The sequence below is a fragment of the Haematobia irritans genome, chromosome 2 (genome assembly GCF_050003625.1).
Source record: "Haematobia irritans isolate KBUSLIRL chromosome 2, ASM5000362v1, whole genome shotgun sequence".
NCBI lineage: Eukaryota > Metazoa > Arthropoda > Insecta > Diptera > Muscidae > Haematobia > Haematobia irritans.
The window spans coordinates 73,845,324-73,855,834 of record NC_134398.1 but is presented as its reverse complement, the minus strand read 5'-3'; the positions used below and the strand labels follow the sequence as shown (position 1 = coordinate 73,855,834).

The following is a 10,511-nucleotide window of genomic DNA, read 5'->3' as shown; positions in this document are numbered from 1 at the left end:
CCAGGCCTGGATGGCATTCGGTTCGGACATATCAAGTTGCTTAGTTCAATAAACAAGGCTGAATTGCTAAACATCTTCAACAATATTTGGCGCTCTGGAGTTATCCCCGAGGGATGGAGATCTTTTAAAATCGTTCCCATTTTGAAGAAGAATAGGCCACCTCAGGAGGTCACTTCCTATCGTTCAATCGCATTGATCTGATGCCTAAGAAAAACTTTTCAGAAAATGATCAAGGTAAGGGTTGAACATTTCCTTGAGCAAAACCACAAAATGCATCATCATCAAAACGGTTTCCGTACAGGCAGAAGCACAGCCGATAATATTTCCATTTTATGGGCTAATATTAAATCGAACATTGAAAACAAGAAATTCACAGTTGCTGTCTTTGTTGACATCAAAAACGCTTTTGAAGGAGTAAACTTAGAAATTCTTTGCGAGAAGGTTTTAAATATTGGTATTAATGCTCATTTTCTCAAAGTACTACGAAATCTATTGATATATAAAGAATACGTCATACAAACGGAACATGGTAATTTTAATAGAAGATCTTTTACTGGGACTCCTCAGGGTTCCATCCTGAGCCCATTACTTTTTAATATATACATCAACGGTATTCTGGACGGTTTGGATATTGATGCGTTGGCATATGCTGATGATGTGGTGATATACACCTCTAATACGGATTTGTCTATTGCCCTCCGGGATATTCAAAGAAACCTAGACATGCTGATTGAGAACCTTCATAACATATAATTAACTTTAGCTCCGTCTAAGTCTAAGGCGGTCATATTTCACTGGAAAAGAAAGAGATTTATTAGCCCCAGCCAAATCACCATCTATGGCACCCCAATCGAATATGAAGTTTCTTTTAACTTTCTTGGCTTCATTTTCCACCATAATCTTGAATTACATCAACAAATAAAGGCCATAAAAAGCAACTGTTCAAGTTTTATTAACATCATAAGGTCCCTAGGCGGTGTATCATGGGGTTCTGACCCACAGAATCTACTAAGGATATATTTACGGCTGTTATTCGTCCCAAGATTGATTACATGGGGTTCTTGCTATTGGAATGCTCCCAGGACGCTTTACTTACTTTACAAAGGATACAATACAAATGCCTTAGGATATGCCTTGGAGCTTTGTGCTCTACGCATGTTCTCAGTTTGGAACAAACTGCGAATATAATGCCATTACCAGAGAGATTCAAGTACCTCGGCCGCTGTTTCGCAAATAGAATCTCCGCTTGGCAAGACCACCCGGTGATAGAGATCACTCGAAATTATATCTCTCACGTCGAAGCCGACAAAATACCTCAATGGATGAAAATGGTACAAGAAACGATAGCATTTGAAAATGTCTTTTCATGTAACCCACATCCGAAATATACAATTCCTCTAGAAGCAATATTCCACAAAACTGCTATAGAGTTCCTGGATGTTAAGACAAATGAGGCTACAAGTTTCGAAATACAAGACAAATTCAACGGTCTTGTCGCCAATCGTTGGGCAATATTTGAAAGAATTTCTGGTTCTGAAATTCTGGTGTGCGAATTTAGAAATAGAAGGCTCTTTCCGTATTTCATCGACCAGCTCTATTTATACAGCAGAAGCTTTTGCCATTCTGGAGGCACTTAAATTCATTGACGGTTCAGATAAGGAGAAATTTTTATTGATAACGGATAGCCGCTCAGTTCTAATGTCACTAAAATCTCACTGTAAGAATAAACATCATCCTCTAATCTATCAGATCAGACATATTTTGTATGATCTTCATCAAAGTGGCAAGTCCGTACATTTCCTTTGGGTCCCGAGTCATTCGGGCATTGAAGGAAACGAAATCGCCGATCAAATAGCAAACAACAACATTCCGGACCCAATATCTGGACTTACATACCATAAGGACTTCTACCCAACACACAAAAGGAAGGCTATTGAAGTATGGCAGAGGAAGTGGCGAGAGAGCCCTTTTGGGAGATTCCTCTTTCGGTTGGAGCCTAATGTTAATTCCCCTCCATGGTTTAAAGATAGCTCGCTGCAAAGAAATACTATATGCCTGATTAACAGGCTGAGATTTGGCCACAATCAGCTTAAGGCCCACTTGTTCGTCATTAATCTTGCACCAACACACCTATGTGACTGTGGGTTCTCTCAAACTATCGACCATGTTTTGTTTAGATGCAGATTGGTTGATGGCAGACTGGGAATTAATTTCTTTAAGGATCTTTATAGAATTGGCATTACTGCCCGCAACATAGAGGAAATCCTCCGCACCAAGAACATCGAGGCATTTAAGATCTTACAGAGATTCCTCTCTAAAGCTCATATATGTATATGACATTTTATATCGGGGTGAAACTCTTGGTTTCACCCCTCGCATCAGATCAGCTGGAACAAGACAAGTTCGAATGATATGAAAGCAGAAGACAACGCTCGCATTGAACAAGACAAGGGTGGCGACATAGACTCAGTGTCTCATGCCACCCTTTGAAACATCTGGCGTTCTACCTCGAACGTCAGACGAGAAGAAGAAGAAGAGGACAATCATTGTGTGCGTAAAAGTTTTAAAAGGTCTGTAAATAATAAACAATTTATTTGAGGAATATTTGGAAAATATATTAACAATTTTTAAAAGCGATTAGCTGGTTTAAAATTTGTGTACACAGCCCTGTTTTTTTTTTTTTGTTGTAGACTTAAATAAATGTTTGCTACCGAAAATTTCGCTAGAGGTGCATACCGGCCTTAAAGACGGACGAAAATTTGAGTGGTGCTCAACAATTTTATATTGACTCAACGACAAACAGAATGGGGTCGATAATACCGGCATTTGTAATTGATTCAACAAACGATAGATTAGCTGTGCCGATTATTAATATGTCTTCTACCGACATTATTTTTGAAAAAGGTGAGCGAATAACGAAAGGTGAGCTATGTATTTTAGATGATGAGGCTGAAAATTTTGATTTTGGAAAAAAATGGGACTGCGAATGATTTTATTGAAATGATTGATATTAATCCGGAGATAAATGAGGATTACCGAAAGAGACTATTGAATGTGATTACTGGCTATAGAGATTGTTTCGCCCTGACTTTAAGCGAACTAGGAGGTACTACGGATACCGATTTTTCTATTGAATTGAATGATAATACACCCGTTACATACAAACCATATCGTCTTAGCGAATCTGAAAGACATTTTGTACGTGATGAGATGGACAAATTGAATAGCGCCGGCATAATTGTAGACCCAAATTCTGAATACGCCATTCCGATATTAATAGTGAAAAAGAGAAATGGCGATCGAAATAGATCTCGCAATCGAGTAACGAAAAAGATGAAATACCCTCTACCAATGATTTCTGATCAGATTGATCGGCTGAATGGAATGAAATATTTCAATATGCTTGATATGAGAAGTGGGTACTATCAAGTGAAAATGGCAGAGATTTCGCGACATTTGACAGCTATATCACGCCAGACGGGCATTATGAGTTTCCGCGAATGTCTTTTGGTGTTTCAAATGGCCCTGCGGTTTTTCAGAAGCTGGGGTTGGAAGTTTTTAGAAGATCGTCTTTGAAATTGAATATTAAGAAATGCAAATTTCTGATGACGAAGATTGAATATTTAGGTTATGAAATTTCAAGTGGTATGATATCACCGAGTCAGCATAAACTGAAGGCAGTTTCGGTATTGATGTCCTCTACCAAGTTCCGTTGTCACTTTTGTGTACGAAGTCCATTCCTGCCCTCAGCGCTGGAAATACTGTCCTGACCACCAGTGCGTCCAACAGTTTCTGGAAAATTTTGTTCTACACTCGGCGTTTCCTAGATACATGTGGTATACCAAATTGTAGCTATTGATGCCCTCTATCAATATCCGTTGTCACTTTTGTGTACGAAGTCCATTCCTGGACTCCACATGGGAAATAGTGTCCTGACCACGAGTACCCAGTAATAACCAAGCTAAATAACATTGAACAGGCACATGTGGCACACCAAATTGTAGGTAAAGGTGTTCTCTACAATATTCTGTTTATAAATCGTTATTTTTAAGCTAGGAAATACATAAATTTTATTAAATATTCTGTCTGTCCGTCTTATATTAATTCAGTTTTTGTCGTCTCTGTGTCACCCTGTTATTTTTCGATAACCTTGTTATCGAAAGTCAGCGACGTCGCTATCTTCACGCAGGTATTTTTCTATGGGTGTACACATGGCTGAACAAGAAGGTTAAATCATAGGCCCATATGATTACAATTTTTTTATTTCGACCAAATTTTAAGATGTCAAAATCATATGTTTATGGTGATTGCAGCTCTCCAAATGACACTGCATAGCAAATGCATCTCAAACAAACTCGCGCATTCATAGCTGGAGAATTGTTCAAAGATGACTTGAGTATCTTGATAACATATTCCAGACCCACAATACCACGCACATCAGTTTTTAAACTGCATCATAAACTGTTTTTGTTAATAGACGGCGAAGATCCATTTGACTGACTTCCATTGTTAACTTTGGTGGGTATTATAGTCTTATTTGTCTCATATCGGCGTTCCTCGGATGAATTACCCACTTCACAATCACTCATAGGTGACGCAATTAAATTTATTTTTCTTTATTTTTCTCTGATTTGAATTATTTTTTTCAGGACAATTGAAAGAATAAATAACTGCCACTTTTACCAATGCCATACGATTCTTTTATCAGCTGATGTTGACTTCTTAAAATTGTAAACAACATATTGAAATTTGTTGTTTTTGTTATCGTGATTCCACCTCCTTATTCAGCCATGGGTGTACAGCAGTGTACACTTAGAAAGGTAAAATCACTAGGACAAAAACAACAACTGTCAATGTGTTTGTTTGTAATTGCTTCTGTCACATCCAGATGATTAACGTAGTTGTGAAATTAATTTGTATTTGTATTGTTCTTTGAATGAAAACATCCTGCATTTAAACCTTCGATTGCAGAAAATCTTGAAACATTGATTGCTTTATTCCCATATTACGCTTCTCTAAGGATTTCTACCATGAAGGTAATAAAAGGAAGCTAATGTAAAACCTTGATTGCACATTTAGTAATTTTGTTTTCTTTCAAGCTTTGCACTGTGAAGTCATCCAATAAGAAACATAAACGGCGTAAAAAATCAAGAATTATAAATCCTGGAGAAGTAACAACGACTGAAATAAATACGGAAATTAAGCTTTAGTTGAAATTAGAAACCGAATCTATTTTAAAAGCCGAAACGATTAAAAGTCCCAACATCATGGAAAATTCTACACCCTCAATTAAGTCCACATCAAATGAATAGAATACTCCAAAGGATACTGAAAGACTCGAGAACAAATAAGAGCTGAACTTGAATCAAAAAAGTTGGTCAAACAAGCAAAAGCAAAAATACGGGAATATCCGAAACATTTGTAGAAACAAGTAAAGTAAACTCTCTGTGCCTGAGACACAAAATAAGGAATCGACAACCAGTATGAAATCGCGTGAACAAATAAAGGCTGAACGAGAAATTGGCGAAACAAGCAGCCAAAGCTGCAAAATCGGGTGGTGGCGCAACAACGGTTGAAAAGGTTACAGGACAAATAACAAATTCTATAGAAAATTTTGTCAACATTTTATTTCTATAGAAACTTTTGCCAAAATTTTATTTCTATGGAAAATTTGATAATCTAAACCAAGCGTTATTTTGGATAATGGGGTCCTTTCTAGATGTCTGTGGTAGTGGTCTAAGGATTACGTAGTAAGTTTCTATTTTACGATATAATTCAATACATAAATAAAATATGTGCGTGCAAAAATGTTCTCTAACCTATAAGCATTTTGTCTATTTGCAGAAAAATACAGCACTATCAAAGGCAGAACGAAGAGCAATACAAGAAGCTCAAAGATCATTTTCAAGCATAAAAAGCATCAGGCAATAAAGTTGGTTCCAACACGCCAAAGACTCCACAACCAAAGACTGCATCGGCTGCCAAGGCGGTATCAGGGTCAGATAAGGTTTCACCCAATGAAAGACCGAAAACAAGTGTTAATCTGTTTGTGAATAATTCACAAATTCATCCCAGCGTTGCTAGGCTCAGAGAGCAATATGCCAAACGTACTGTTGTTGACGCAATACATTTTATATTTTATATTTTATATATCTATATTTTAAAAAGTGTTTCATTTAACTCCAAGTTTCTCCCCAAATTTTGAAATTTTCTTATACAATGCAATTAGAAAAATATTTCATTAAAAATTCTCTGAAAACCTATATTTTCTTTCATGGTAGGTTCACTTTTTTGTGTATAAATGTAGATAAATGAACCCCGGAACAAGTTTTTTGAAAAAGTTTTTATCATGCCCAACATGATTTTCTAACATTTGGAGAGGTTTTTTTTTTCAAAAAATGTACAACAAGTCAGCCGTCGCTGGGGTTTTTTGTCCTGCCCTCCAGTTGATGGAATTTAAATCTGGAATTTGACAAGGAACCGAGCTGATTCTGAACATGTGTGATATCTCAAAATGTTCGTATTAATGTCAGCTTTCACGTTCCTTTGTCCAATTTTTCTAGGTTTTTAATATGTGTCCTCCAGGCTGGATTTTGTGTCCTGGTCACCTAATCCCGATGGAAACCTTCAAAGGTTGAACCACGGAAGAAGTTTTTTGAAAAAAATTTTAATGACAATTATGCCCAACATGATTTCCTAACATTTGGAGAGGTTTCCCTTTCAAAAAATGTACAGCAAGTCAGCCGTCGCTTGGGTTTTTTGTCCTGCCCTCCAGTTGATGGAATTTAAATCTGGAATTTGACAAGGAACCGAGCTGATTTGGAACATGTGTTATACCTCAAAATGTTCGTATTGACGCCAGCTTTCATGTTCCTTTTTCCAAATTTTCTAGGTTTTTAATATGTGTCCTCCAGGCTAGATTTAGTGTCCTGGTCACCTAATTCCGATGGAAACCTTCAAAGGGTGAACCACGGAACAAGTTTTTTGAAAAATTTTTTAATGACAATTATGTCCAACATGATTTCCTAACATTTGGAGAGGTTTTCCTTTCAAAAATGTACAGCAAGTCAGCCGTCGCTGGGGTTTTTGTCCTGCCCTCCAGTTGATGGAGTTAAAATCCAGAATTTGACATGGAACCGAGCTGATTTGGAACATGTGTTATACCTCAAAATGTTCGTATTGACGCCAGCTTTCATGTTCCTTTGTCCAAATTTTCTAGGTTTTTAATATGTGTCCTCCAGGCTAGATTTAGTGTCCTGGTCACCTAATTCCGATGGAAACCTTCAAAGGGTGAACCACGGAACAAGTTTTTTGAAAAATTTTTTAATGACAATTATGTCCAACATGATTTCCTAGCATTTGGAGAGGTTTTCCTTTCAAAAAATGTACAGCAAGTCAGCCGTCGCTGGGGTTTTTGTCCTGCCCTCCAGTTGATGGAATTGAAATCTGGAATTTGACAAGGAACCGAGCTGATTCTGAACATGTGTGATAGCTCAAAATGTTCGTATTGATGTCAGCTTTCATGTTCCTTTGTCCAAATTTTCTAGGTTTTTAATATGTGGACACCAGGCGTTGGTTAGTGTCCTGACCACCACTTACAACATTGAAATCTAGAATTTGACTAGGAACCGAGCTGATTTGGAACATAAGTTATACATCAAAATGTTCGTATTGATGTCAGCTATCATGTTCCTTTGTCCAAATTTTCTAGGTTTTTAATATGTGGACACTAGGCTGGATTTAGTGTCCTGGTCACCTAATTCCGATGGAAACCTTCAATGGGTGAACCTATGACGGGGGTTTCACGCACTTGCACAGTTTTACTTTGAAAAATTTAAATTCAGTTTTTTTTTTGGAAAAAAGGCAATTGAAAAATTGAAATGCCTTTCATTCATGTGTCAATTGGAAAATAGAAAATTTTCATTCTGTATCGACTTCACAATCATAATAAGTTACAAGCAAAGATTTTGAAAAAAAAAAAAATAAAGAGAAATTGGTTTTGATTTGCGAATAAGATTTATTGCAATTAGCTGCGAAATACAATTTTTATCTTTAGCCGGTAAGGTTTTTTTTGTGGTTTCGGCCAATATATGATTTAGTGATATTATGGGTAATTTTTGTTTTAGAAATCCTTTAATTTTTTTAAATTTGAATATTGGTTTGACATCATTAAATCACAGGAAGTTGGACAAGGCTGTTATTTGGCCACAGATCTTTTGGATCTGTGGGATGACTATCCCACAGATTGCAAAATTGGCATATGGAATTTTGACATGGCTGAAACGCACAATTAAATTGGATTGTGAAAGAAAAAAAAGGCTTTCAAAATGGCAATTAATGCGGCATAAATATCCCAAATTTACCTAAATATCGCAATTCGCTATAAATTACATGAAGCAACAAAGAATCCGGGTATCAAAAGAAAATCATATATAAGGAAATTAATTCTAGAGCCCTGTCTGGCCTACACTTTGAAAAATTACAATCAATATAGATCAACGTGTTCCAGAAAATACTATGGAGACCGCAAACCTACTCATCTATATATGTATATACTCTTAATTTAAATTATTCTTTTCAAGTTATATTAAGAAACTGTAACTCAAATACTGGTCCACAAGCGCTTGTTGGCTGAGCAACTCAAATAATTTCGTGAGTATTAAAGAATCTTTGTTTTTTTTTTATCTTCTTAATTTGTTATATATCTATGGATGATGGGAATTTTCATTATTTAAGATTATTCAACTAATTCTGATTTGTTTTCTTGTATTAGAATTTTAAAATATTGAGATAGGCCACTTTTTGCAATTTAACATAATTTTTAATTCCCCTTTAATTTATTTGTTGATCTAGAAATAATTGTCAATATAATGATTACTAAAAATATGCAATATTATTATTAAAGTATTTGCGTTTAATTTTCGAAATTGAAGGTTTGAGCGTGTAGAGTGTCGTTAGGGCTGACAAACATCTTGGTCGGCAAGGCAGGGTGGGATAACCGATCGGATATCAATGACACCTAGATATCCATTTTCCGGGACCGGTTCCGTTTTCTTTTAAATAGCTAACTAGGTTTGTCATTATGAAAAAAAAAGTGTATGCTACCATTAAAATTTTATTGTTGGTGTAAGCGGCTGGGATCTAACTTCGGCGACAAGAACACCCCCCCCTCCACTGAGCAAGGTCGGAACATTCGGTAGCAATGGTCAGTAGAAGTTAGGATCCAGTGTGAGAGCCGTTACATAAAATAAATGGCGCCCAACGTGGGGCCCGATATCGGTGGAAAAAAATATAGAGTAATTAATTTACATAAACTTTGATAACAAATCATGTTCATGTTCATCTATCGATATTTCCCCATATAATGACAGATCAAAAAAAAAAAAAAAAAAAAAAAATCCAAATTTAGAAATATTTATCTGTTTTGGATTCTTTAATTTGCATTCTTTCATGTGGGATTTAAAGCCAAACTTAGATAAATTTTTTTTTGGGTTGGTCAGAATAATCACTCTAGAATGTTTGAGAATTTTGGTCCTGAGTACAGTTGGGATCTTACTCACATGACAGAGTTTTACTTTTGGCATTAGATGTTAGTGAGTGGTAAAAATTTTAGTGCTATATGTTGAATAAGATCATTTAAGAAGGATTTTGATACTAAATAGTGGTTATCTACCTACAATGATCATATTCAATAGTTTTTTTTTTATATTTGTTTCTAAGAAAATGGAATGGGAAAGGAAAACATTCTACACGTGATAATCTTCAAGAGTAGAATACTATCAGTTTGTGTATAAACATTTGCAACTCGAAGAATTTTTTTTTCACATTGAGTAAAATAGTTATAAAACATGTATATTACGAACTTGAAGACGCGGATGGAAAAGGAAGCGGGATATACCATGCTAAAGACATCTGGAAATAAGATTTTTTTTTTTTTTTAGTACAGGTGGTGTATTTTATGACGGGGGTTTCACGCACTTGCACAGTTTTACTTTGAAAAATTTAAATTCAGTTTTTTTTTTGGAAAAAAGGCAATTGAAAAATTGAAATGCCTTTCATTCATGTGTCAATTGGAAAATAGAAAATTTTCATTCTGTATCGACTTCACAATCATAATAAGTTACAAGCAAAGATTTTGAAAAAAAAAAAATAAAGAGAAATTGGTTTTGATTTGCGAATAAGATTTATTGCAATTAGCTGCGAAATACAATTTTTATCTTTAGCCGGTAAGGTTTTTTTTGTGGTTTCGGCCAATATATGATTTAGTGATATTATGGGTAATTTTTGTTTTAGAAATCCTTTAATTTTTTTAAATTTGAATATTGGTTTGACATCATTAAATCACAGGAAGTTGGACAAGGCTGTTATTTGGCCACAGATCTTTTGGATCTGTGGGATGACTATCCCACAGATTGCAAAATTGGCATATGGAATTTTGACATGGCTGAAACGCACAATTAAATTGGATTGTGAAAGAAAAAAAAGGCTTTCAAAATGGCAATTAATGCGGC

At 35.6% G+C, this 10,511-nt stretch overlaps 1 long non-coding RNA gene across 1 annotated transcript; it reads left to right on the top strand.

Annotated features, from left to right (window-relative positions):
* Window positions 1-4,219: 4,219 nt before the first annotated feature.
* On the top strand, window positions 4,220-6,263 carry LOC142223008 (uncharacterized). The gene is made up of 4 exons (XR_012718483.1): window positions 4,220-4,591; window positions 4,650-5,036; window positions 5,100-5,750; window positions 5,845-6,263. It is a non-coding gene; the product is annotated as an uncharacterized LOC142223008 (long non-coding RNA).
* The last annotated feature ends 4,248 nt before the right edge of the window (window positions 6,264-10,511 follow it).